Source organism: Anas platyrhynchos, chromosome 2, assembly GCF_047663525.1.
Source record: "Anas platyrhynchos isolate ZD024472 breed Pekin duck chromosome 2, IASCAAS_PekinDuck_T2T, whole genome shotgun sequence".
Taxonomy (NCBI): Eukaryota; Metazoa; Chordata; class Aves; order Anseriformes; family Anatidae; genus Anas; species Anas platyrhynchos.
The window spans coordinates 40573019-40599717 of NC_092588.1; the positions used below are offsets into that span (position 1 = coordinate 40573019).

General features: G+C 36.8%; 1 protein-coding gene and 1 long non-coding RNA gene across 2 annotated transcripts in view; one reads left to right on the plus strand and one right to left on the minus strand.

Annotated features, from left to right (window-relative positions):
• Positions 1–26699, minus strand: part of XKR4 (XK related 4) — a 234920-nt gene that overhangs the window by 128167 nt on the left and 80054 nt on the right. The window lies entirely within an intron of this gene.
• LOC110353046 (uncharacterized) lies at positions 1414–25708 on the plus strand. Its single transcript, XR_011807508.1, has 3 exons — positions 1414–4259; positions 22473–22507; positions 25173–25708. It is a non-coding gene; the product is annotated as an uncharacterized lncRNA (long non-coding RNA).

Genomic DNA, 26699 nt, shown 5'->3' on the forward strand with positions numbered 1-26699 from the left:
CAGTCTACCAGAAAAAGAGAAGGCAAAAGTTTCAGTCAATCTGGCTCCCTATGTCACAATGGTTCTCACGTTAAAAACAATTTCTCTGGCTCCTGCCTAGCAGAATCAGTCTAAGTAGCATGTCAAATATGCTCTCAGTTGCCTCAATAAAACCTTTCCATCCTAACTTGATTTTTCCTCTCATGGGTGTTTCACATTGACTACTGCAATGATTCCCTTGCAGTTATTTAATTAGAGCTTAATCTTACCTTCTCGTACAAAGGCTTTCTGCCCTAGTGGTCATAAACTGTAGCCAACTATTTGGCAGCAGCACTGTCTGAGCTGGTAAAAACAGTTTTTCTATCCACGTCCCCACATCCTTCCCTCCATTGCCTCCATGATACGCTGTGGTCAGCCACCCAGCAGGTGTGTAACAAAACCAAAGTCCATGGTCCAGGTGACCTCACAGCCAACAACAGCAGCAGGCGCTGTTTCAGTGCATTCACTAAAAAACAGACTCACAGAGGGGGTGCTCCTTCATCATGAGTCAGGAAATGAGAATATAGCCAAGACCAATTACTTTCATATAGTTACCAGTTTGTGTAACTCTAGGACACTTTGATGCTGTTAAGTGCTCACCTGGAACAAGTCTATATTAAAAGTGTTTGGCCAGGTAACTCTTATCATCATCAACCTGCTCAAATTAATTATGATTTATGCTTCTAAAAACAAAAGAAGAAAGCATATCACAAGTGAGTTCCAGACTATTCCATCTGATATGCTTTCATAGCATCCAGTGGAACCAGAATCCATGCACAAAGTTCAGAATGGACTACATTGCTGATAAATGAACTTATAACATTATAAGGAACAATAACAATTAATAAAAAATGAATATAAAAAAATAAACAACTATACTGTAAACATATTCTTCTACTTAGAGAGAAAAGAAAGTATCATGAGACAGATTCTCCCAAGTGTCTGCAAGGCTTCCTCTAATGCACAGGGAAAATATATACTTTTCCTCACACCACCTTTGTGATTTCCAGTTTTGTTTATATTAATTATTCTTTTAAAAATGTAGATTTACATTATATTAATGTACTAAACATTCCTTAACATCTTTGGCAGCATTTTAGGCTTCAAATTCACATTCTGTAAACCACAGAAAGTATGCTGGACTTTTAGAAAGTTTTACTGGACCAAAAGTGTTCATGCTTCTTTGAGATTTTGCCTGCTTCTCCTGGTTGGGAGCATAATGTGTGCAAACTATGTGTAACAGCCAAAAGGGATCTAAGAAAAAGTGCAGGATCATTCAGAAAGCTAATACAGACACAGAACATACATAACCTCCTTTCCACCATGAATGCTGAAGGCATCTTCCTGTAAGCAATGTTCATGGGAACATCTTCAAATATAAAACTGCATGCCAGGTCCATGTTTACAGGCATCTCTGGAAATGAGGTAGAATTTTTAGTCAACATTTTGTACTAATGCAATACAGAAGTTGTAGCAAAGTGAAAAACTCTTCCATCACTCTAGCACTGTCATCTGATTTCTACTACTGGATAGAGATTTGAGTATCATATATGGGGAAAGAGATACTAACTGTATTAGTGATTTGAGATAAATGCGCTGTAATCAGACTGCACTCTAGTTTCATACTGATCCATGTTCTATGCATCAGCCTGTCTGAAACTCAAAGCCTGTTTGGCTCAAGGCCTGCTGAAGTATTAGACTGGGGATACTGTCCCAGCTGCAGCTGATGTGAAGAAAAATGAAGAAAGATTTATGAGCTTAGGGAGGATCATGAGGAAAAGAGCATGGCCATCTCAATGAGAAAGAGAGAATGTTAGGGTCCAGAAGCCCAAAATATAAACTTAGTTGAGGAATGCAGTCAGGAATCAGGCCAAAAACTGTTATTCACAGAAGTGCAGATAGCAAAGAGGAAAACAAAAAAAGGAGAAGACTCAGGATAAGCAAGGATAGGCAGCAATGGGATCTATCTTAAGGCCTGCAGAAGGCAAGATAAGGAGCTAAAACAGGGCAAGAAGAAGCAGTCAGTGATGTTCAAAAGCGGGTCAAAGCAGATTTCCAGGCAGCCTGCAGGTTCCTAGAGCATCTCTGACACATGTGAGTCCGATGACTATAACACAGTGCTTAGGGCAAAGCCTCTCCAGAGAGCTCATAAGTCAATAACCTGGGAGAGATTGCCCCCAGCTAAGCAATAGCTAATTACAGAGACCATTCAAGGTATTTATTGACATATGTACCAAAATTATTGATTTTTTTTTTTTTTTTTTACAAAGTTGCCTGTAAGAGCTTTACAATTTTTCCATACCCATCCTAAAACTTTTGAAATTCCAAGAAGGAATGGACACAAAAGATATCAACCCTATTACTCCCAAAAGAACAAAAGTATATTTCCGTCTCAGTTCAGTCTGCTGTTTTGTCATTTTTATATTATCCCATACTTTACTGCATAATCCATTTATGTCACTGCAATTCTGAATAACATCTAATGAGAAACTGAGTAAATATCCGATTTAATGGTTTCTACAAAAAAAGTGCTGTAAGCATCCTCCTGTCCTATTTTTTATATATAACTGGGAATTGATTTTATCACATCCTAGCATCCAGTGCAAATTTTTGTGCATAATCTCTTAGAAAAATATCCCAGACAACAATAATCTAGTGCTGGGCATATTTCCTAGAGCTCTGAATTGGTGGCAACAAACATTTATAGGCAACATTTAAAATACAAGATAAAAATGATAGATCAAAACAAAGCCTTCTCCTCTTCAGCAAAACACTAAATTAAGCCTCTTGGAGAATTAATGCATTGATCCTTCTACACTTTTTCTCCTGACGTAGTTTTATTTTATTTTATTTATTTATTTATTTATTTTCCCAGAACTCTTCAACTTTCAACTAGCATATGAAACTTTTACCTGAGTAACATTGGCCTCAAAGTTGTGACACCAGACAGCGTGAGAGTTTAATGCCAGATTCCATTTTCTTTCATGATATTTTTTATCTTTTCATTCTCAATTAGCTTGGAAGGAAGAAAAGAGCAGCAGGCCTTAATTGATGTCGTCACTTTGTGATCAAATGTACTTTCTACTTACAGGCATTTTTGATTCTGCATACTTCTGCCCTTAGCTGAGCCAATTCTATTTTCTATCTGGATGCTACTTGGCACTCTACTTTTTAGAAGAAGCCAACAGGCTTTTCTGTTCACAAGCACTCAAATGTACCGCAAAGCCTAACCCTGAGCATGTGTTTTACACAAAAGAGCTGCCTAGACTCAGGTTTAAAACAACAACAAACACACACAAAGAAAAACAAACAAACAAAACAAAGATATAATAACAAAAAAAAGCCATCATCTACATGGGGACTTAAAGACTTTCATTGCACAGTTATGTTGGACCTTCACTTTCCACACTCCCACTTTGCTATTAGTGTTGTATAACATTACTATTTCAGCAACATTAGTTAACCCATATTTAATGGTTACAATCATCTATGCTATGTATGCAGGCTTGTAGTTGAGTCCCACATTTGCATTTGCTGTGCCATTGTGGGCAAGACTGCTCTCATGTGGCTTCTCCTACAGAAAACTGTAAGGATAAATACTACACTACTGTGAAGGCTGGAGAGAAAAAGGGCTTTACTAATTGAAAAACATTAAAAACTGAAAAGCTGCCAAATACAACTGTGAATCCAAGAAAGCTATCCCATGCATGTTTCTGAAAGATATATTAATTATTTTGGGGTACTTTTTTCAGTTCTTGTAGTATGTGGATGTACAAATATACATTTTGGAAGGCATAGCTTTAAAAGTCTCTATCTCCTTTTGAAGTTTCATGACCAGATGGAGGCACCTGGAATTAATTTTTTTTAGGTTTTTGTTTTTGTTTTTGTTTTCTTTCCCCTGGAAAGTAGAATCCGTGTCTCCATTTTCACCAGGTATCAAAGACTGAGGAGAGAAATTTACAGGTTCTGTGCTCCATAGCCAAAGTTAGACCCAAAATGTACAAGGTCCATTTTCAAGATTTTGAAATAAAATGTTCCACAGCGTAAGTAAGAAAGAGGAAAAAAGGATGAAGAGAAAAAAGAGAGATAAAATCTTACCTATGCATACATTTTGTAGACTGTTATTTGCTTGTCATTTCAGGGAGGAAACACATCTATTCTGGACAAGAAATTCTCTAAACTGATTTTCCAAATACATTGGTACAATGTGTGTTTCTACTCAAGTTATCCTCATTCCTTAGGTAAGTTCTCAGTTTTCATTGTACATCTTATATGAGGTCATTGTCTTAATCTGCAAAGCTAGTGATTAATCAAACATAACCAATCACCTATATATATATATTATACTTAAATACAGATAACTCATTTCTACTCTACAGTAACTATTATTTAATCATGCTATTCCTATGGTTAAGAATGATAAATTTGTTTTTCTACATTCTTCTCCTTTTCAGAAACAGGGTGGTGCTTTCTTTTTTCTTTTTTTCTTTTTCTTTTTTTTTCCACCTGTGTCTTACAAATTTTTTTTACTTGTAACAGAATTTGACTATGGAAATTTCATTTTAAAAAGTTAGCCTGTCCAGGAGGAGTTCTATCTCTGAACAGAGATCTATTGGCTCATCTTGGATAGAAGGCAGACACACACATTTGGATAACACTCTTTTTTTAGGGAGTGTGGGTAGAGGTGGTGAAGCAGAGAGAATGCCTATGAGAAAACAGGGCCACGATAATACTAAATGAAAGAACTACTGCAGTCCTGAAACATTTTGCAAATGGGAGAATCAGCTTCCTGACAAGTCCTTTTATAAGTGATTCAATGAAAGCATTTAAAGAACACATTACACCACCTTAATTAGAGGGGTTGCCATATATGATATATATCCATTTGTTGTAGAACTCTATCTTTCAGTATTGATCTAGTGTTGTAAGATAAATTTGAGTAATAGTGTTTTGTTTGTTTGCTTGCTTTTGTATTGTGTGAATATCCACTGATACTGACAGAAATTGGGATCCATTTTATCACTTCTCCAAACCCATAAAAAGAAAACTGCTGCAGAAGGTCTTGTATATGACAGACAAAAAGTACAAAGAGAAAATGGTTCAAACAGCATGGCATCAGATCAAATAGATGGCAAAGCTGGAAATAGAACATGTTTCCCTGACACCCCAGTCCAGGACCATGTTCTGACCTCTCCTACCTCATTTATTTAAACCAGTTTTCATTCTCTGCTTATTAACTGAATTACAGAATCCAAATCAACAGCTGGGGCTCACAAACTGTATATATATTTTTAATAAGAAATGTTTGAAATCTTTATTTTAATTGCCAATGGCCATACAGCTTGCACTAGCTTGCTCCCTTTTTGAACATGAACTAACACTGCTTTCATTTATTAAGTTACTGATCATGGCAATGATGGAACTCATGATAACAAAAATCAATAGAGCTGTAAATAAGCTCTGCTACAGTCCCTAACAAATTTAAGTCATTAATTAGCTAGAAACATATAATGCTAGACAAAGAAATACACAAGCTTTCTACACTTTTCTGTAGTTGCACCCATTACCTGCTACTTACAGGTCAGAAAAGAGGATTATGTGGACTCTCTAAAGGCAATGAATAAATTGCCACTGCATATAAAGTAATGATTTTGCTGAATAGACAGAGGAATAAAGGTAATCAGTGTGTTTCCATACAGCCACAGAAACTTCTGTTGCCTTTATGTTCTGCCTTTTGGATCAAATCCCTTTTCCAAACTCGCAGGTTTTCTAAAAGACTCCAGAAAGAACAAAGTAGGTCATTTTAATAAATTCCAAACACATTTTGCCCTATGGAAGGACAGTCCAAGCATTCAGGACGTACATATTTTACACCTCTAATATCAGAAGGTCAAACATCAGAATGTAAAAGGACAAGCCTCCACAAGGGGCTTTGGGTACTAAAACTGCTGTTTAAAATGTGCTAAAGCAGAGTCCTTGAAACTGAACCCTTGAGTCCTTGAGTTAGAACAGATTTTAAAAACTGTATTTTGTGTGTTTCCTTTCCTTTCCTTTCCTTTCCTTTCCTTTCCTTTCCTTTCCTTTCCTTTCCTTTCCTTTCCTTTCCTTTCCTTTCCTTTCCTTTCCTTTCCTTTCCTTTCCTTTCCTTTCCTTTCCTTTTTTTTTTTTTTTTTTTTTCTTTTCTTTTCTTTTCTTTTCGTTTCGTTTCGTTTCTGGGCAGGAGGAGACTCAAGTACTGTAAAGCAAATAAGGTCAAATACATTGGCCACAGACTACACCATTTTCCATTTTGCCTCAAGAAGAACAAAACTCACTATGGGGTAGACTAAGAGTGTATCAAGAGACAGGATAGGATAGGAAAAGTCATGGCATTTTGATGTCTTCTGAATCTCTGAGCAAAGTAGCACTGTAAACTATATCTTATCCCATTTCATACATTCATCTATTTTGATCAAGAATCAGAACCTTGGAAAATTTCTGCAGACATGTTTTTCAGGGAATACTACCTATTTGCCAAAATTTATAAACTTTGGTTTAAATTGATTTGACTTTTTTCTTCCAGATCATATATTTTGTAGAATCAGTTGTGACCTATGGGGTTCAATACAGTGAAAAAATGTGAGGTTACTAGAAATCTTGATAATCTTGATATGTTTCTCAGAAGACTATGAAAGAAAGCTGGATTTGATCATTTGCCAAAAGACAGAGGAAAAGGTCTTTAAGCTTAATCTTACCGGATCAAAGATGACATCTGACCACTGAGAAACAAATCCTTTACAGTTTAGGAAGTAGTGAAACCTAAATAGTTCCACCAGAGCGCCATATATTAACACATATTTGACAACTTTGTTGACAGGAGCTCTAACTATTTAATCATAGAGGAATTTTGGGCTTAGCCTCCCAGGTAGACATAAATATTTTCTGAAAAGAAAGAAAGCCTAAAAATTCTATGCAGAGTGCACACATATTTTGTTTCCCCATCCATCCCTACATACAGTATAAAGTAAAGAGATCTGAACACAGCCAGGTATGTTCAGTCTGAGACTGAACACACAAGCACAACTTTAACATGAGGAACAGACCAGCCTTAGTAATTTAAAGCTCATGTTGTCAGTGTTCACAATTTCCTCAGTTCATCTAGACTCAAAGGGTTCATCACTCTGAAATAAATAAGCAAGTAAATCAGACCGCCATGGCCAGTCAGTCAGATTTACTACCAGAACACATAGCAGATACTTACCCAGTGTAGCTGGCCACAAGGAACAGTTTATCTCCTAACCTGGGACTCCTTTAGGGAGGCATTAAAGAAGAAAGCCCTAACTTGAAGAATGCTTAGTCCTAGTTATCTACAAATTAACCTCAGAACTCAGGTGCCCTTGTTAATTGCCACTGACTTTATAAGAGTCCATAAGAATATTAATAGAATTGAGAATATATTTCTCAATGATTCATGCTGGTTATCCTCAAGTATCAATTTGCAGCACCATTACAATGTCAAATATGTGGCAATATGTGTGGTCTTCATTATGTCCAATTCTGTCCTTTATTGTGTTCACAGGCAAAAATCTGAATCTTAAACACATATAAATTTCTGGAAAGATTTGTCATAATTATAGTCACTAGAACCTTGACTAAAGTTTAGAAAAAGAAAACAAAGCAAAACAAACAAACAAACAAAACAAAACAAAACAAAACAGTTTGCCTTGCTGGAAAATCCTGTAGGAGGCCAGAATGTTGAAATACTGTCATAAGTTTATAAGACCAACTTTTCTTTTAAGAATCAGGATGAAGCAGCATCTAACATCCAAAACCAAGTTTCAGGAGACATCGTGGTATCAGAAATTCTCAGGCAAGATTTTAGCATAGACACCATCCTAATACAACAAAACTCAATGTACACACCATTTCACAATTCCTACCACAAATTAGTGCACATGGCTTATACGATGTGTCTCACTTCAGAATCACCAAGCTGAAATTGCTGAGCCATACGAGGCTTGAAAATAGCTCCAGTGCAGCTCCAGTTTGGGAGATATAGTCTGCAATTACTAAATGGTATGCCTGGCAGGATGGCTACTGGGTAACAAACATTTTATTGCTGTGGCACAAAACTGCAGCATAGTCAGGCAACCTTTAGAGATTGGCATGAGACTTCAGGGACAATTATGGTGAGAAGAGTACTGCTTCCCAGCATCCCTGCATTTGTCTTCTGGCTTAGAGAGCACACAAATCTGGGAAGAGCCAAGAAAAACTTCTACTGAAAATTATACTCACTATGAACGGACCAACTTCAATGGTGGAACTATTCAGTCCATGAAGAGGGAGGTGAGAGTTAGAAAATATTGCATGGAAAGTCAAGTAACAACCAAAGGAAAAGAAAGAAAGCAAACCCTAGTGAGAGACAAAAGTGATGGAGTATATATATACCTTATGAGTTTGTGAATATTTTAGAGTGTGATATACAAAAATTCATATTGATTTATGGTTTGGAGTTATCGTGAGGACATTTAAAGAATAACCAAGAGCTAAATGGAGCTTTTGTTTGTCAACCCAGAAGTTACTGTGCTAGTCCAGCCTGAATAGCTAATTTTCTGACAACCCAGATGATAACTTCTCAGAGTTCACTTTCACTACATGTTAGTGGCAAGAGAATTGCAGTAACTGAAACCCTGACAACTTTTGGTATGATTTGACTCAAATATAAGTCCAAAAAACAGGCTCAGAAGAGCTTGAAATGCCAGTGAGAAGAGTATCAAGGCTAAGTCAAAGTTACTTAACAATATTAGAAAAATGCTAGGTTTAGGAAATAATGCTTTTCTGACACATTCTTTCCTGTTTTTTAAAATCTAATGAGAAAAACAGTTTTGTTTTGTTTTTAAGAAGCTGCTTTATTCGGCTACCTTTTCATGGAAATCATAAGTCTAAGAAAATCTATAATCAAAACCCTCTTCAATGATATAACTACTAAACAGGAAAAACCATTATCTATTGATCCAGGCTTCTATTCTGTTAGAAGTGTGGGTCAGGCCAATGCTCTGGAAAGAGGTATTCATAGGAGAAAATCAAAGACTCTGCATGGTCATCACATTACGGTCAGCTCTGTATCACCACTGCACAGCATGAGACCGTGTCTGAGTGGTCACACTGAAGGACTGGGAGGTCTAGAAACATTTCATTGTTTCATTTCAGTGAACCTGTGGCTTCATCTATACTAAACAATAATGTGGTCCAAGACCCTGCCTTTGGGAATGTGCTAGTGAACAGCCTTCCTCTGATCTGTTGTAAGTGATAGTTGGCCTGGGCCAAACCGAGCCAGGGATGAGGCTAGAGGCTAGGGCCTGTTCTCTGGCCTCGTTTTGTTGAGTACATATACTGTCAATGTGTGACCTGATATCCAGGTTCTGATGTCTTCCAAGGACACACCACTGACATTTCTGTGTGTCACTCACCTGCTGTTCAGCTTCCAATACACCAAGGTCCAGGCCTCTTGCACCTAAGTTTCTTACACTGAGCAGTTGAAAACCATTTAAACTGCAGCTCCCACAGCTCTCCCATGTGTCCCGAGACACACTGTACCATGCAGTCTTGGCAAAGGATCCTGGCTCATCTGAAAGAACACGTATTTCACCAGCAGCACCTGGTCCTGTGGACATGCCCCAAGGGTACCAAATACACTTACAACCTGCCATGAGGCATGTTGCAACTGGGAGGAGGGGCAGGAAGCTTGCAACCCGAATCAGAACAGGGAGCACAGGTAAATGAATACAAGGAGCGAAGAAGGAGCATGAAACTGAAATATTTTTTACAACACAGCATGGGCTACTTAAATACTTGATCTGACCCCGGTGAACAGCTCCAGCAGATTTTGTTGCTTTGGGACAAGATGTGAAGACAGAGATGTGACATTCATCTTGGCCTTTCAGCCACCCTCAGAGCCCAGGTACTGGTATTCCTCCCTCTCTTTTACACTTCTCTACCATTTCCCTTCTGACTAATTTACAGGGTTTCCCACTCAGCTGTTCATTTTCTGCAAGTCTTTCCCTGACACTCCTCTTGTGCATGACATGGGGAGCCTGGACGTTTGGCACAGGGTTGAAAATACCACTGTATACAAGCAGACAGGAAGGAGTTGCAATAGGGAGTGGAATAATGGTTAGATATGGACTTGGAGAACCTGTGAGGATATATGCAGGGAACGTGCCCAGGTGGGCACTCAAACATGCTCAAAAATCGAATGCAACACACAGTAAGGTCTTATCTGCACTGTGATAACATAAATGGGTGGCTATCCCCTTATTTAATACAGATGTAAACACCATTACAGAGTAAAACTGTAATCAGAGCAGCTTAATTTAGTAATGAACTCTGATTTTCTCTGAAAGCTTCAGTCAGCAATTTCCAATTTGACAGAATATTCATGCATAGATGTTCCTACCACTAACCCAGTTTTAGCATAAATGATATTTAATGAAAAATGAGTGATGAGCAGTAAATACTGGGTAACAGACACTGGAAGGTTAGGAGAATTACAAAATTAAATTTATCGTATGTATATATTTATATATAATATAAATTTATCCAAAAAAATTGTCTTTTTTTTTTTTTTCTTTCTCCTTCTGTGTTCTGGGAGAGAGAAAATCAGTAAAAGATAATAAGTACCAGAAGCTTGGAACTTTGCATGTAGAAAGGCTTGAGGGTTACTGCAATCTTCCCAGCCCTCTGAAGCACTTTGATAATTTCATACAATCTGGAAGCACTTCAGTGCCAAAGAACAATGGCTGCCTTCCATCGCCCAACTCTACTGCTCTGGTTTACTGGTTGAGAGATTTAGCCCTTCCTTAAGATTAAAGCTATTCTTGCACTTATTCTTCTCGAGGAAGCTCTTTTTCTTGACTGTGATTATGAGCAAGTAATTTTAGGGAACAATTTAGCCTCATGGTTTCCTTGCAAAATATCAGCAAGCAGATTGTAATTTCCTTCAGTTTAGAATCCAAATGTGTTTAGTGAATTTTTCCTTATATGGATTAATCATAAAATTATCTGCTGTATTTGATATCTCCTCTTTTCACTGCCTTAGTCCAATAAGTCCCACAATCATTTTTATTTCACAGCCTGTATGACAGTGCAAGATCTTCACCTGTGCCAGCGCTAAACAAAAGCCCTGCACCTATTCAGGCATATGACTTTGAGACAATGCTTTTGAAGAGTTACGTGGGTAAAACTTCATTGCTTGGGTGCTAAGGAAGTCAGAAGGGAAGAGAGGGCTGACATGCCTCATGAAAAGCTGGAACAAATATTGGATGAAATATGATGTAAACTTGAAAGAGAAGTTCTAAAAAGGTAGCATTTGGGGACATTAGTACAAATGTTTGTAAAACTTCTCACACAGCTTCCTTCTAACATGACAACACCAAGGCTCTCTGGTCACTTGCAGGTCAAAAGCCTCCCCTGGAGGCATGAGATCTGCACCTGAGCACAATCATATGCCCCAAATGCCTCTAGGTCTGGCTATGTGACTCAGTGCACTCATCTACAGTATTCACACTACCTTGAGAAAATCTGTCATGCACTGTGGTCTTCTATTATTATTAATTGTTGTTATTATTATTATTATTATTATTGTTTTAGGTTGGCAGGCCTAAGTGTGCTTGCTCCCAGCACGATGAATTTTCCCCTTCTGCTTCATCTCTAAACTTCCTTCCCTCTGCACTGCTCCCCTGGGGAGAATGGAACAAGGGAGGAATAGCACTGAGAGATCTTGCTGTGCCACTGTGCCTTCTGGTTCTGCGACCAGAGAAATGAATCTGGCTGAATGCAAGGACTTAGCTGGTGTGTGTGCACTGCTACACCATTGCGGCTGTACTGTCTGCAAAGCCTGAGGAGGCATCTGTCTGGTGCTGTGCTAAGTGATCAGAGATCCACAGAAATGGATAGGGTGATCACACACTGGCCAGTGAAAATTTCTACATGGTGGGTACATACATACAAGAAAGGTCACAGCAAATCACAGCAGTGGTGCTCCCTAGCAAGGGAGCTATTATATGCAGGGCTTAAGTGCACTGGTCTTCACTGAAGTTCAACCCTGGACAAATCACAGATGTTTGTAACTTGGAAGAAATTTTGTCAGACTAGCTGCTACAAGCACAGCTCAATGCTGAGTGAAACAGAAGCTGGCACCAGGCACAGAGCTCATGCTTTGAAAGGTAGAGCACATGCTTAAGAAACAAACTCCCTAGGACACACTTCTACCATTACACATCTTATTTTTCATTCTCTGCCAGATAGAAATGGGTCATCTGCTTTGTTGGAGGAAGCAATTTTAAAGAACTACTTAGCACCATACAATATGATAAACATTCAATATTGTAGTATACTACTTTGTCATTTCAGTACACATATTTTCCTCTACTGTCTCAGGTTCTTTCTTTACAAGTGCAGTCCATTTGGTCTTTCTGAGGAAAGAAGTATTCCACACTGCACTGCCATCTCATTAAGAACTTGTTTTTTCCTTCCACTTACTTTTTATTTGGACTTCCATTTGATCCTCCACATTCTTCCTTCCCTCAGTTCTGTCACGTTTTAAAAAGGGAGTAGGAGCCCATTATTCCTGAGATGGTGCTCTACTGGTGGTAGATGAGATTATTAGATGTTTGTGATTTTATGAAAACTACATTTTTTATTTTTTTTTTTTTATTTTTTCCTGTGTATGCTTAATTCATCTATAAGTTACACCTTTACACAGGCTTCTCTTCTACATAAATTCTTGCTGAAGCAGTTGCAGGAAGATTCAAAGAGACAGCTCAGCTGATACATTTTCACAGGCATCATTCACATGAAGAAAATTACTTATTTGCTATCTGCTAGTAATGGCAGGGCTTGTTAATACCCCTACCAACATGCAATTCCTTGAAAATGCCTATCCACAAGTATATTTATCTAGATTATTCTTTTTTAATTAATTAAATGGAACTCTAGGCATACTAAGAAAAACACTTTCAAGTACAAAACACTTCAATAAGTAATACCATATTTAGGAATATGGAACTTGGAAAACCTTAACTGATAAGAAGGTATTTGGTATGACTGAGCAATACAGTTTTCCTTTTTAAATCCATCTTTTTTTTTTATTTTCTTTTTCTATTTTGTGAAATTATGTTATGACTAGTTGATATTCAGTGGAAGAAAATCAAAAGTCAAGCTTTGATAGTACTTGAATCATATTTTTGAACCTATTAAGCTTTAATACTAGTTAGGAGCCTATGGCTGACATGATTTTTTAAATTTTACATAGTGTTGCATTAATGAAAAACCTAATGAAAAACCCAAACCATCAAAGCTTGTATTGGAAACAATCAATGAGAAGGGAAAGGAATGTCTATTTCATAAGAAACTGAAATTTGGGTTTTCTTTCCATTTAACATTGGCACAAATCTGCCACCAATCTACGCTCCAAATGTTGGAATTATGCATAGATTCAAAATATCTGTTTCCTACCAGCTCTGGTTTCCATTAGTGCATCAATCAAAGCCTTTCATTTGCTGGCCATTGTTCCCTACATAAGCAAATGCATTAAAGAATTAAACTAGTTCTTTCACATGTAGCAGGAAGCAGCACAGGTAGACCTCAAACGTAAACCTAATGTAGAGCTTCTATGTGTGAATGCCTTGCAGCCAAAGCTCTGTACATCAGAAGTCTACCATCTCTAGCCCATGAAATTAAGAACTGGTTGAGAACTAGGACTTTCTGATGGCAGAAAAGTTTTGTCATTGCTGTTGGTGTGGTTTTCAGTCTAATTTTTGACAAAACGGGACTAAATTCCAGAGAACCAGAATACCCTTAAGCCTTGCAGCAGTTTGATGAGAGTTTCATCAGACTCACTGCAGACTTCATCAGGGAAAAAGCTTCTCCTCTTTTGAACTCTGCTTTGGTTCTGCAGAAGAATTCATCAAACACAGTCCATTCTGAATGACAGAATTCTGCTCACAGGAACAAACACTTCAGGATGAAACTTTATCCAGTATTTCCTATACATGGCACTCAGATACACTCAGATACTTCTGTATCATACGAAAAGGAAGAAACTTCATTCGACAGGACCCAAACTAAGTATTTGTACTCATAGGTAAATTGGACAGACACATCGATTCTCTTCTGTATCTATAATTGTGGTGTCACATTATTTTCTTCACTAGAATTTTTTAATCTCATCTGGTCACTTTTTAATCAAGACTGTTTTTACCACATAATTATGTACTATATTTGCCAGTTAATTTGATCCTGAAATTCTACTGATTCTGGAAAAATGCAGGATGTTTCACATATAGTGCATAAGGAGATGGAATTCAGTTTAAAATATAAGTTTGCAAAGTTGAAGTTATTTATTTTCTATAATTAGCTTGCTCTAGCACATGTTGGGAGTCTCACTACTAGGAAAATTTCCTTTTCTATCAATGCACTCTTTGAGAAGTTAGGTATGCAAGACAGTGCCTCTGAGAAGGATTTTTTTCACTGATGTCCTACTGCTTGTGGTCATTTTAAGCAGAAATCTCTCATGCAGTGAGGTGCAGGCACTTAAAAGTGCTTACTTTGTCATGGGATCCTTAAAATACCAGTCTCCAAAACCTAGCAAACTATCATTGACAGTTACCCAATCCAGACCCCAGATTTAACTCATGCATAACAGGGCCTCTCAATTTATTAAGTATTATGCCCTCTTATTGACTTCACGCAGTAATGTGGAAGTGTTTATGATCAGGAAGGAGTACATTTGCACTGTATGAAGTGCTGTGCTCTTCAGGTTGATTACACTGCCTGAACCTCCTCAGCAAGGGGCTGAATTTCAACAGTGCCCTTATGTAGCAAGGGCTAATGTCACGCTAGACAGCATTTCATTAACTGAAAGCTGAGGGTTGGCAACGAGGTTAGATTGTTTGTTAAAATAAGAGTTTTAGAAAAGTCCTGTACATACAGACAGACACAACAAGATCTGCAGAGAGGTGCAATAAATAAAGAAAGAAAAATGTTGCACTTTTTATGGTTCCTATTTTGTAAGGCAAAATCGAGTTTGTCAAAAGAGTCTGATAACTGAGTTGTCCTAACATTATCTGGCACGTCTACTTAAGCCAGCAACAAATTAGCATGGGAAACATCTTCAGAGGAAATGAAAACAAGAGTGATACTTATCATCCCTTTTATTTTATCTCCTTTACTAGTATAGTGCTACCAAATTTTGTGTTGGCAGCCAGCTGAAGTTAACACCTGTCCCTTGACAGTTTATATTCCCTGAGGTTGTGGGGGCCAAGTAAACATGGAACAGATCTTTGATTTTATCTATTAATCTTCCATCATAAAGACAAATGAGATTAACAGTATCTAGAGTGGAAAACAAGGATGGCAGTGTTGTGTACATTCAGATTGGGCTACATCCAAAAAGCCCATAAAACTTCTGGAACAAAGCACTTTTGGCCAGTCCATATTATCAGTGGTTATTTTTGGTTTTTCTTTTTTTTTTTTTTTTTTTTTTTTTTTTTTTTCAGGGAACCCCTTACTGGGATAAATATTTCTGGTGGGTATATGTAAACTTCATTGTGGGTATGTGTAATGGTGCCACACTGATCAGATGTGTCAATAAAATAGCCATGGAAAAGCCTCCAACAGTTATATTCTCCTCTCTGAAAGCATTGGAGATGATTTTCATTGCAGAGTTTTTGCATAAATAGAACAACTGAGAGAGGCATAGCACAAGCATTTGCCTCTTGCAGTGTGATGGAGTTTTAAAAAATATCTAGAATGGAGAATAATGGTCCCCCCTTAAGTACAATCAGTGTCTCATGCTTTTATTCCTTTTATGATCCTAGGAGTCTGGAGAGATAGATACAGTTTTAAGGATAAGAAGTCTATCCATTCTGAGTGGTGATTTAGAATAAGAAGTAAAGTTAATGCTGCATGTACTTTAGAATCTCTTCTAAGCCACTAAATTACACATAGGACTAGCAGGAGGATGATGTTAGCAGTTTTATCTTTAAAAAAGCTTCACTAGTAAAAGCTTTGCTTCTGAAATCACAACAAAGAGAGGAAGAAAAAAGAAAGTAAGAATGAGAAATTCAACCTAGATTCACTGAAATAAGACAGAAGTAAAGGTCTGGTTAAATTGAGTTCACGATCTGCTATCATTCTTCAGACATACATGACCATCACATGACCACCGCATGCAATTGCAAATCACATTGTTAATGAAAGCAGATACACTCTTGGTGAAGAGTCCTTTATTTTAACAGCAATCCAACTAATTTAAGTAGAACCTTGAAATGAATATGGTAATACTCTACTGCAGATATGGAGGTGAAAAATGTAACATCATGGACTTTGAGTCCTTAGGATCACTGTTGGACTACAGGTCAAAAACACCAATACATTTTCATAATTTGGTCGTGTGTTTGACTCTTTCCACGAAAAATGCATATGTTTTTATCTCAGCCCCCAAACAGGATAGGATGAAATACATGTAAATGTGTTTTCTTCATCTAGCTATAAAAAATGAAAAATATATACTTTTCCATTATAGAAGTGGTACATTATGCTTGCCACACCATTTTGATAGCAGTTAGCTGATGCCTATGTTATTTAGCATAAGCAATCACAATCTATCCATTATGCTAAATGAATAATAATAACTTCTGGGCTATGAAGTGACAGAAATTCATAGCTACATAGACTTCGGACAGGTTTTTGCTGATATGGCAATATGAAGTTTCATGGTTGAATAGACATTAATCTCTAAGTGAACAGTAAAATAAAAAATGTAGATGTTTGTGTTCTCTCTCCTTCCCTTCAGGAGAAAATTAAATTAAAAAAGCAGTCAAAATAATTTCCTACCAAAACAAACATGTAAGATAAGCCATGCACAAACTATTTTTACCAACAAAAAATATCTTCCACCTAAGACTAGAAAAATATTATCCAAGTGATCTAGAGTGTGATACTTCATAGAAGGAATGAATTCCCCAATCTATAAAGGACAAGACTGATCACAACTTTACATCTCACTGGAAAAGCCTTAGTGAATGCAATATACAAACAGTCTGTTTAATGATATGATACAAGATGTTGTCATATTTTATTATCCTTGATTTTGCATGCCTCTCATAGTTTCCGCAGTGGCACCAGGAGGCATCTACTCCCATCAACAGTTTGAGACTGGAACCCTCAGTCATACAAAAATTACTCAAGTACATAGGACTGTAAGACTCTGAATGGGAACTCTCTGAACAGAGCAGCTGTTGCTGTTATGTAAAATGAAATTCAATAACCCCATTAGGGTTCATTTATAGTAGCTGTTGATAATAGCTACTCTGTATTTAATGAGTGTTGGCTTCTTTTAAAACATTAATCAAAATCTAGTGAGTCACCCCAGGTAGGAAAATAATGTCAAGTACCAGGTTTGTAGTGCTTCATCTACCAAGAGTATGTCTTTTGAGGCACATACCTTATCTTACTGCCCACAACCCACAACCATCAACATAAATAAGAATGGATATAGATTAAATATTAAAAAAAATATCGGTCCTATAACTATAGATTAAAAAAAAAAAAAAAGAGAAAAGCCACAGCTTGTGTTTGTAATATTACAAACTGAAGGGCAATTAAACCATTCATATGTAATTTTAATTCTGCTTACAGAAGCTGAGTAGCACAGCTGGAGCCATGCCTCTGTAATTCTTCCACACCATGGCTATACTGTATTAAAGAAAAAAAGAACAACCTGAATTTCTCAAACTATCACAGAATGCCAACTGCTCCTTATTCCAAGAAAGCACTTAATAATTTAAAACCAAGGACAGGGCATCCCTAAAATAAATTAGCTTGATCAAGATAATCAGTGTAGATGCTCAGAACTCACAATTCATATACTGTTGGTAAAGTCGATATTTTAAAAGAGTCTCATTTCAAATTAGAAAGATAGATGGCTAGGGGTAAAGATGTTTTCCCAGAATGTATATTGGGGGAGGGAGAAAGAATTATAAATGTTAGTCAGATTTCTCCAAATGATAATGAAAAGAGAGACCCCAGTCATGAAGCAATCAATAAATCCTACACATTTGCCATTGCAGCTCCTTGCACCAGATTTTATTTTTTTATTTTTTTTTTAATGAAGCACATGAAAGTCTCACTCTGATCAAAAATATATAGAAATCATTATTGTACCAGGCTAAAATCACCTGTTCTGCAACCAATGTGAAGCTGACCTAAGGCCATGAAGCTGGCCTCAATTGCATATTTTGTAGCAGCCTTATTTAACACATTTATGTCTCCTCCTGACGCAGCACTGCACAGCCTGCTTGTACAGGACCCAGACATAAGGGGCTTCAGTGCAGCCCTAATTCACAGATGCCTCAAGGTATTGCTGGGGTTGGCAAAAGCCTGATTCTCCCCTGATCAGCTCTCAGGCTCTGCATTGTCCTCACACCCAGCTGAAGAACTGAGAAGTGATGCGATGGGTTTCAGCCAGGTTAACCAAGAGGAAGAAACCAGGCCCAGCTACAGTGGAAGCTTGTTTTCAGTTTGTGGGCTTAGATGATCTTCAAAACCAACTGACACATTTATTCAGAACAGTAGGCTTCAGAAAACCACTTTTCTTTTCCCTTGTCCCTCCTCCTTATGTTTGATAACAGTTTTGTTGGAAAAATCTCTTATCCAGATCTGAGAATTCTTCAGAGAGTAAGTGACTTGGATATTCCACGAACTTTTAACATAATCCTTCTCTGACTGTCACTTTGTTTTATATAATAAATCAAAAGGTTAAGGATCAAGTGAAATCATGCAGAGAATTATTTCAGGGCTCATAGCAACATAATCAGCTCCTTATTTAAAAAGTCAAAAAAGCAGCAAAACATTCTTTTAAATTTTAGTGTCTAGACAAATTATTGTTTTAACCAGTAATCAGAAGTGAATTCCACCATCATAAATGATGTTAAAATCTTTAAGAGGCATACAGTTCAGTCTCAGGCTTCATAACCTGCCAAATCTTACATTAATGAGCAGTCAGGAACAAACAGAGATGTCAAATATTTTATACCAGAACCATTAAGTGCCTTGAAAACACAGTGGTGAAACATTTGAGTTAATATCCACTGTAAAAAGTATAAAAATAAGAGTGATATGTCCTAAAGTAAAAGCTTCTGCACAGTTTCTGTGTAATGTCACACCAAGGCCAAACCTTAAAGAAGATATAGAAACTCCTTGTTAAATGTTAGAGTAATCAGTCCCCAATTTTTAAAAGTATCTTTTTTTTTTTCCTGATTAAAAAAGATTCCTGGCATAATCGTATATATTTTTTAAAGTGTTTATTATTATATGTTGTAAAGTACAATTAATTTGCTTCTTTATTCTAAGAAATAAAAAATATGGACCTAGAGTAAAAGGATTACAAAAATATGCTTACATGGATTGGAATCTCACTGTTCAAAGAAACAGGATAAACTCAAAATATGTATGTGTATATGCAGAAGGGCAACTATTTAGATAACTCTGAACAATAAATAAATAAATAAATAAAAATTATTTGTGACAGCACATAGCAATTTACAGATAAAAAAAAAAGTCCATCACAAACCTTCAAGCAACTTGAGAACAAGAAGGGCCAAGTGTGTCCTTGGACAATAGAAGATCACCGTATTTAATAATTTATATGTAATTTGAACAAAAGTAAAGTAGCATCTGCAGGCTCAGCTCAAGATAGTACATTTGGTGAACCTGGTAAATATTTGAGGACTTCAAAGCAAGCTGAATGGGCTATGACATGCTTTCAACAAGCCCTCCACTGTGAAAAAGCATTTTGTTAAGTCCACGTTGGATTTTTCAAATAGATCAAAAAGAATAAGATTTATACAATTCTATCTCATTGACTTGCCCAGTTAGTTAAAACAGGAACAATCAATTTGATGCTCAATGCAGAAAAACAAAACACTCCCATTACCTCCCAAACACACACAAATACTCCTTTTTTCTCAACCTGTCCAAAAAATTCAGAGCCCCATTTGTGAGCAATTCATGTTTTAATGAAGTACTTCTCTATACCTTAGGTGAACAGTTACATATTACACTGTTTTACCAATCATTTAGGAATAATACTCAAAACAAAACCACTGCCCTGTGGAGGTGGTATAATATATCAAAATGTGGCTGATACAGATCTTTTGCTTTGTCCCTGAACATCATGATAAACTAGTGACAGTGAAATATAAAAATTAATATGAATCCATCAAAGTCATTTGCTCTCAAGCTGTACAGCTGAGACAGAACAGCACATTAACAATAGGGCAGAAGGTATAAGTAGGCTGCTGCACCTTCTGGATGAAGGAGTTCATGTAGAGTCTGAGAAAAGGTTGTACATGTGACTCCTCCCTCCAGCAATAAGGTTCATTATACAAAATTTTTGCTTGGCAAGGGCAACATGAAATTTTGCCATTTGCAATATTCATACCGCAGGAGACTCATGCCATTTTCATTCAACCATCTGGCCACACAACATTGTTTTTCAGGGTATTATCCAGTCTGCTCAATTTAGATATTGCATCACCTCAGTTTTACGTGTTTGGCAAAGGAAGGCAGTTTAGTTTGCCCATTTTCTCTGCAAGTCAATGGAGATAGTCAGGTACATTTGAAGACTTGCAAAAGTATATCCATTCTTTCTTGGTTACATATTTCACCCTCTGTCCTGCCTATACGTGGACTCTGCACATTTCCAGATGACGTCAGTCCAGTCTGTTAAAGAAGCTAAAGGATTTAGCTTCTTTTTGTATGTTGTACTTAGTCTCATCTACCAGCTCCATTTTGAGGACAGGTGCCAAATAAAACCAAAGTTGTAGCACTTTATTGAACTCTCTTGGTATTTAAAATGTGTGATAAAGTTGGGAGATCTGGATGCCAGACTATCTTCAACCTGATTAGAGCTGAGGCTGTCTCAGGAGAGTGCCCAAGTAAATTCTCTACCCAAGAGCTCTTCTCCCATCAGAAAGGGAAAAAGTACTGCAAGAGTTCAAGTCCAGTTTATTAGCTAAAATATTTAGTTGTGAGAGGACTTCCTTATTTACTGATATCACATTATGCCATGTCCTTGTCATATTGGTACAGAAACAGGATTCATCCACATTCGTCCAGTATCATACTCATGTAAGGTGAAGCCAGACACAGACTTTGCACAGTCTAACATCTGGGGCTTTTCCAAGGGTTCAAGTACACTTCTGCTTAAACTTAGATTGCAATATACCTTTGGGTGCACAATTCTCCAGAAGGAAATACTCTTGTGTACATACAGACTGACAAAATGTTAGTGCTTAGGAAACATTCAGACTGCATTGGGAGGTATCAATTTCAGTGTCTCATGGATTTAACAGTCTTAGTAACTACACAGACTGAATCACTGTCTAGGACTCAGCAGGCTTCAAAGCTTCCTAATTCCACTGTAAGAAGGATTTAGGAAGATCATAACCTCACTTCTTAATGTCCTTAAAACAAGGAGTAGCAACAAATACTCCAAATTGCAGTCCACAAAGGTAATATAACAGTTCAAAGCTACAAGTTTCACCAGAAGTCAAGTTTCTGACTTGCATATATATTTGTTCAAATTAACAGTAGTGAGTTGCCATTTGATGCAAATTCCATATAAAATAATCTGACAAGTTTTTAAGGGTTAAGTGACTACAGAGCTATCAAACATGAATAACTTGCTCCCAAACCTCTAGTTATGCCTCAGAGCTTGTTTGCCGTGGTTAAAAGCTTGTATATCAAAAGTATAAAAAAGAATGAAAAATTCGCTCTATAAAGGCCATATAGTGGTTATCCTATTGCCCAAGACAGAACTCTGTAGCAGTTAACTGTTTATTAGTGTTGAAGGACAAAGGAATATAACAGATCTATACATGAAGGTCTATAATTCCTGCAAAAATATGTGTTATTATGCCTTGCTCACACTCATAAAAACAAATGATATTTTCCTTTGCAAAGGCATACTGTACTTATTGCTGATCCCATCTCCCAGAACAAAAGCTGCTGATGGAAATATCTTTATACACAAGGCACTGAAGATCTGATCTTGAATTTCTTTCAGTCTATGAGCTCACCTCAAGGAAATGAAGACAACAAGCTTCATACCTAAGTGGTATACATTTTTAAGAGATCAGAAATGCATCACACCCTATAACTCTGTCAGTCTCACATGCAATATTGTACAAAGAGCATGTTACTTCTTTCAAAGAGAATATTGCTGAACTAATGGAGATGCTCAAGGAAAAAAAAAAGAGAATGCTTTTCAGAAGAGAAAAAAAAAAAAAAGAAAAACACATTTCTGACCATGAGTATAATTGGAAAATACTGGAGCTGTCAATTCAGTAAAAGTAATGGGAATGAAACTAGTATAGAATATGTAAGTAATTGATGTTTTGCTTTGCCTGCAGAACAGAGGGCTATATTCACAAGACTTGAGAAACAGGTAAGGACATACAATCTCAGTTCATTCCTCAATTTCCGCTATTGATACAAACAGCAGAATTCATTTCTTACATTTTTCCTTACCCTCTCAGTGCATATCAAGCTGATATTTATAGAAAATGGAAACAGCTCTTCCTAGCACATCTTGCAGACTCGTGGTTAAGGTGATCTTTTCCAAAGGTAAAAGGTATATGTTCAAATTGTCACACAAGAAGAGGGATTTCAGCCCAGGCCTTCCATGCTTTGATAACTATATTGCTCTCAGTCACTGTACAATAAGGGCCTGCTGTTTTGCAAAAATCAGTAAATTAAATAAAATAGTTTCAGAATGACCTAATTTTCAGTTCATTTCAATTCATATTCATGAAAATAATTCACGTAGAAGAAAACAATAGTGTTCTAAGTGTGAAAACAATAGTTAGCAATCATAAACATGATGCGAAAGGGTACCCAGTGAAACAGGAAAAAATCTGGATATTCAAAACTGTTATTTGAAATTGCTTTTTGGTATGCTAGGTAATGAAACTATAGAGTTTACTTCAATTGTGAATTCCTGAGGTCACTAATATAGGAATCAAAGAAAAATATTTATATAGATAGCAGTATCTGAACTATTACAGTGCAAGTTTTGGCAGTAGCATTGATTCTTTCCACATTTAAGTAAAACTCCTATCAATCAGAAGGAAAACAGAAATAGTCTTCACCTGGGTCTACCCTGAATTCTGATATGTTTTTCCTGAAAAAGTTTGCCCTATATAGAATCTCAGGATAATTAGCTTACTTTAACATGAGGTCTGATGTAAAATGCCGATTTCTATGTTCCCTTAAAAATTCTACTGGCAAACACGATACCATAAGCACAACTTGTAGCCCATTTTGAAAGTCAAATTCTTTCAAGTCTAAATTTTGTATTAATGGCTTCTCTATACAAGCAGCCAAACCAGAGTCACAGCCCTGCTTTATTTTGGAGCCTCTCTTTCATGACCATTAGTTGAAATTAAAAAAAAAAAAAAAAAAAAAAAAAAGTAAAAGGTAGGACCATTAGGAAGAGCACATAGCTACATAGCTTTCAGGAGAATCTCATGGGAAAGTGGTTTTTCAGAAGCATGATAGAAAGATTATCCTGGAAAGACTGAAACATTTATGCATGATAGAAGGAGTCTTTCTCTTTATTCCAGCAGTTGAACACTTGAAATAGATTTGTAGTCAGCACATCAAAAAAAGCAAGAAACTGTGGTCAAATTTGCTTTTATCATATAAGTATATGATCTTGTTTTGCAATGTTATCCCACTAAAGTAATTATAGGTTTAAGTCACAACTTTGTCTTGCTACATATATCAAGTAGCCTATTCTGCTTCAGTTTTCAAACCTAACTGTCATCATGCTGTTTTGCTTTTCATTGTTATTCCTATGAGGAGACAATAGTGCTTTCCTACCTTCCAAAGATGTTCCAAGTTAGTATCAATGAATTGAAATGCTGAAATGGCACTGATCATAAGAATGCAAAATATTTTTTCTAAAATAAGATATTCAGGCAGTATTATTGAATATATATATATATATATATATATATATATATATATTAAATGCTTTATTCCATGAAAATCTACTGAAAACAAAACAAAACAAAACAAAACATGCGTGCATGGAAAATCAGACTGTGTCAAGAGAAATGCTGGATACAATGAAAAACACAGAAACAAGTCTGATTCTACACAGCTACTGTCCACTCCTAACTTAAATTTTATAAATTTTAGCATCTTCTTCACAAGAAATTTCAAAGTTAGACATGTACTGTACCTCATGATTTTATAGTTCTCCAAAGAGGAAAAAAGACAGTACAAACATGTAGCAGCTGTAATATTTATGTATATACATGTATATCACAAACCCCAGCTGACACTCTCCCCTTCTGTCTGAATCTGCTCTTTAAGAGCAGAAAGTTAAGAAACATGATCTTTAATTGGCTAGACCAAATCCAGGGACATATAAGACTATGAAGCAGTCAGACATTCCAGTAATCTGAGGCAATTTTTTCTCATAATGGAAGAATCTTAGCTATTCATACTAGAAAATGGGAAGATAGCTCTAGCACACATTTACCCTGGTGGTTAAAAAGCAAAGAATACTTTGTTCTGCAGTTGTTATACAGTTACTCCATAATTCTGCTTGGAACTAAACTCTATAACCCTAGTTGGAACTAAATTTATTAAAACAAAAACAACAACAACAACAACAAAAACCCTACAACACTGGATTGATAAATTGGAAAAAAACAACCAACCAACCAATACATTTGAAATTGAAAAAAAAAAAGCTCCCTCTCCTAGAGGGACAAATCTGCAAAACCAAGGTAGATTCATTAAATGTTCTTGTGCTGCTGAATCTGAATTTACTTGCTAAATGTCTGGCCCCAAAATCAGGTGTAGCCAGAAGAGAATCACATATTGTAGTGTACTCAGAGTAATGGATCTTTGAGGTATTATGGGGTGAGAATACTGGACAAAGTTAACACCACTTCCGTATAAGATCCAGATAGGAAAAAAAAGAAGGAAAAAAAATATCACCCACCTTCCCCCAATCCCTGTGATGGGATGAACCATATAAACTAAAACCCAGCTTTAGTCCCCTGGATGTTCACAGTCCTCAGGTGCTTTTCTTGCAGGTTGTCCTGGATTGATACTACTGACTGGGAAAGAGCTGAGGAGCATTTCAGTGCAGAGAGCCACGGACACAAACAGACCAGTGAAGAAAGGGACTTTGCTGTAGGAGCCTCACACTCAGCCTTTCCATATGGAAAAATTCACTTACATAGTATCACCGCCTCCAAACAAGGAGAAATATAACCCAGCCTTCCACCCTGAGCAGCCTGGGTCTCTAGGGAAGCTCAAGGAGTCATTTGAGAAAGGACTGCAAGGAGTATCTCACAGCAGATTTGAATATTAAACAAGCAATTTTATGCTGCCAGTCCCTGCAGACTATCAAGAAAATTGTTGTGTTACTCAGAGTTGTCCTACATACATTGCTCCTTACATGCTAAATTTAACCTGAAGTTTGGGTTGCTGAAATAATTAATACAAACCTAACTTAAATACAAAAATTATAGTCTTAGTAAAACAAGCAAACAAACTCACCTAGAACTATAAGGCTGAAAATGATAAAATGATGTAACTGCATTTGAAATAAAATTCGTGTTGAAGAGTCATGTGGGTGTGGGTGTTGTTTGTTTGTTTGTTTTTTGTTTTTGTTTTCTTTTAAACACATGAGAACTACCAAAATAGCAGTCCCTCTGCTCCTGGTTACAGTCACTAATCATGCATTTCAGAGTCAGGCAATGTCAGAAGTAAGGTTGCCTGTGCAAAATTAATCCAGTCCCTTTGGGTATAAACATTATGATACAGTCTTGTAATTACACGTTCACACACTGTTTTTCCCCTCAGGACCACTGTTGTATTCAGCTCACAGGAAGGAACAACGCTCTGCAAAAAATCAGCTGGTCAAGCTTCTGCTTCTCTTTTGTTTCCTCTTTAAGGACTGGTACATGGTCCTGTGCCATGTTTAGTGCGTCCTGTCCAACCTTGCTCCAGGAACAGAATTAGCTTCCTCCTGGGCTTTGCAGCAGTACTCATCACCATGATACCCTAGTGGTTCAAATATAAACTGATCTATTTTCAGAATGTTTCTCTGACTGACATAGTATTATAGGTGTTTTTGTTTGGCACATGAAGTTACTTCCAACTTATTTTGAGAGGACATAACCCAAAAGTTAAAGAATTCAGCTGAACACACAGAAAAATACATGCGATCGGTGACCATTTGTGGAGGTCTGGTTTAAAAGATTTATAGAATAATAGAACTGTATTTATCTAGCATTCTTATATAAAATATGTGGTACATAATCAGGTACAGAATCTAGTCTCACAAAGGAAAATTTAACTGCCTTGAACCTGAAACTCTCTTTCTGATCTCCTGATTCAGAAACTTCTGACTTTCTCAATAGATTGAAACACATTTTAGAGAAAAACAAGCTTCATTACCGCATAGCCCAGATTCACTAACTCTCCCTCCATCACCCTCAATGTTGATTGTATTGGTAATGTGCTCCTCCAGCACCACAGCTTTTGCTCAATTTCTTTCTTTCTTACTTGTTTCTTCCTTATCCCTGGATCTACATCACAGACCCAAGCTTCAA